Source organism: Vicugna pacos, unplaced genomic scaffold, assembly GCF_048564905.1.
Source record: "Vicugna pacos unplaced genomic scaffold, VicPac4 scaffold_17, whole genome shotgun sequence".
NCBI lineage: Eukaryota > Metazoa > Chordata > Mammalia > Artiodactyla > Camelidae > Vicugna > Vicugna pacos.
Window position 1 is genome coordinate 6,676,385 of NW_027328738.1, and position 3,734 is coordinate 6,680,118.

Consider the following 3,734-nt stretch of genomic DNA (forward strand, 5'->3'; position numbering starts at 1 on the left):
ATGAAGAACACACAATACAGAATATAGAATAAAGAATATAGAACACAGAATTTAGAAGATGGAATGCAGAACACAATATTTAGAACATAGAATACAGAATACTGAATATAGGATTTAGAATATAGAATGTATAACACAGTATATAGAATATAGATTACGGAATGCAGAATAAAGTTTGTAGAATATGGTATGAAAAACTCTGAAATAGAATATAGAATAGAGATTATAGAACCCAGAATTTACAACATGAAATGCAGAATACTGAAATTAGAATATAGAATACAGAATACTGAATATGGAATTTAGATCTTAGAATGCAGAACACAGAATTTAGAATATAGAACACAGAATACTGAATATAGAATTTAGAATAAAGAAAGAATAACACAGAATAGAGTATATAGAATACTGAATGCAGTATATTTAATGTAGAATATTGAGTGAATAACACAAAATTTAGAATATAGAGTAGAGAATATAGAAGCCAGAATTTAGAACATGGAATGCAGAACACATAATTAAGAATATACAGTGCAGAATACTGAATATAGAATTTAGAATATAGAATGTAGAATACTGAATATAGAATACAGAATTTAGAATGTAGAACACAGAATATAGAATATAGAATAGAGAATAAAGAACCCAGATTTAGAACATGGAATGTAGAACACAGAATTTAAAATATAGAATACAGAATACTGAATATAGGATTTAGAAAATAGAATGAAGAACACAGAATATAGAATATAGAATACGGATTTCAGAATATAGAATTAACAATATAGAATGAAGAACACAGAATATAGAATATGGAAAACAGAATACAGAACCAAGAATTTAGAACATTGAATGCAGAGCACAGAAATTAGAATATAGGATACATAATAGTGAATATAGAATTTAGAATATAAAACGTAGAACACAGAATTAAGTATGTAGAATTCGAATGCAGAATATAGAAAACAGAATATAGAATGAAGAACACAGAATATAAAATATGGAAAACAGAATATAGAACTCAGAATTTAGAACATGGAATGCAGAAAACATAATATATAATATAGAATACAGAATACTGAATATAGGATAAAGATTAAAGAATGTAGAAGAGAGAATTTAAACTATAGAATACAGAATACTGAATATAGAATTTAGAACACAGAATGTAGAACACAGAATAAAGTATAGAGAATAGAGTATAGAGAATTCAGAATTTAGAACATGGAATGCAGAACACAGAATTTAGAATATAGAATACAGAATACTGAATATAGAATTAAGAATATAGAATGTAGAACACAGAATATAAAATATGGAAAACAGATTATAGGACACAGAATTTAGAACATGGAATGCAGAACACAGAATTAATAATATGAAATACATATTTCTGAATATAGAATTTAGAATATAGAATGTAGAACACAGAATATAGAATATAGAATACGGAATGCAGAATATAGTATGGAGAATACATTTCGAATATAGAATAAAGAATACTGAATATGGAATTTATAACATTGAATGCAGAACACAGCATTTAGAATGTAGAACACACAATACTGCATATGGAATCAGAACATGGAATGCAGAACATTGAATTTAGAATATAGAATACAGAATACTGAATATAGAATTTAGAATATAGAATGTAGAACACAGAATATAGAATATAGACACGGGAATGCAGAATATAGAATGTAGAATATAGAATGAAGAACACAGAATATAGATTTTACAAAATAGAATATAGAAACCAGAATTTAGATAATTGAATGCAGAACACAGAATTTAGAATACAGAATACAGAATAATGAATATAGAATTTAGAATATTGAATGCAGAACACAGAATTTATAATATAGAATACAGAATACTGAATATAGAAATTAGAATATAGAACGTAGAACACAAAATATAGAATATAGAATACTGAATGCAGGATATTTAATGTAAAATATTGAATGAATAACACAAAATTAAGAATATAGAATAGAGAATATAGAAGCCAGATATAGAACATGGAATTCAGAACACAGAATTTAGAGTATAGAATAGGGAATACTGTATATAGTTTTAGAATATAGAATGTAGAACACAGAATATAGAATATAGAAAAAAGAATACAGGATATAGAATGTAGAACATAGAATATAGAATATGGAAAACAGAATACAGAAGCCAGAATTTAGAACATTGAATGCAGAAAACAGAAATTGGAATATACAATACAGAATTCTGAATATAGAATAAAAAATAAAGAATGAAGTAACAGAATATAGAATATAGAATACAGAGTTAATAATATTGGATACAGACTATAGAATTTAGGAAACAAAATATAGAATGTTGAAAACAGAATATAGAATATAGAAAACAGAATGCACAATTTAGAATACAGAATATAGAATGTAGAAATCAGAATATAGAATATGGAAAACAGAATACAGAAGCCAGAATTTAGAGCATGGAATGCAGAACACAGAATTTAAAATATACAACACAGAATACTGAATATAGAATTTAGAACATAGAATGCGGAACACAGAATTTCGAATATAGAATACAATATACTGAAAATATTATTTAGAACATGGAATACAGAACACAGAATTTAAAACATAGAATACAGAATACTGAATAGAGAATATAGAATATAGAATATAAAACACAGAATTTATAATATAAGTTAACGAATGCAGAATATAGAATTTACAAAACAGAATGAAGTACACAGTATATAGAATATTGAATAGAGTATATAGAACTCAGAATTTAGAACATTGAATGCAGAACACAGAATTTGGAATATAGAATACAGAATAAAAAATATAGAATTACGAACATAAAATGCGGAACACAAAATTTAGAACATAGAATGAGGAATAGAATTTAGTATATAGAATACAGAATACTGAAAATATAATTTAGAATCTGGAATGCAGAACACAGAATTTAGAATACAGAATAGAGAATACTGAATATATAATTTAGATCCTGGAATGCAGAACACAGAATTTAGAATATAGAATACAGAATACTTAATATATAATTTAGAACCTGGAATGCAGAAAACAAAATATAGAATATAGAATACAGAACACTGAATATAGAATTTAGAACATAGAAGTCAGAACACAGAATATAGAATATATAATACAGAATACTGAATATAGGATTTAGAGCATGGAATGCAGAACACAGAATTTAGAATATAGTATACAGAATACTTAATATACAATTCAGAATATAGAATGAAGATCACACAATATAGAATATAGAAAACGGAATACAGATTATACAATATAGAATATAGAATGAAGAACACAGCATATAGAATATAGAATACAGAATTAAGTATTTAGAATACAGAATATAGAATATAGAAAACAGAATATAGAATGTAAAACAGAATACAGAATATAGAAAACAGAATGCAGAATTAAGAATACAGAATATAGAATTTAGAAATCAGAATATAGAATATGGAAAACATAATACAGAAGCCAGAATTAAGAACATGAAATGCAGAACACAGAATTTAAAATATAGAATACAGAACACTGAATAGAGTATTTAGAATATAGAATATAAAACACAGAATTTAGTATATAGAATACAATATACTGAATATATTATTTAGAATATGGAATGCAGAACACAGAATTAAGTATATAGAATACAGAATACTGAATAGAGAATTTAGAATATAGAATATAAAACACAGAATT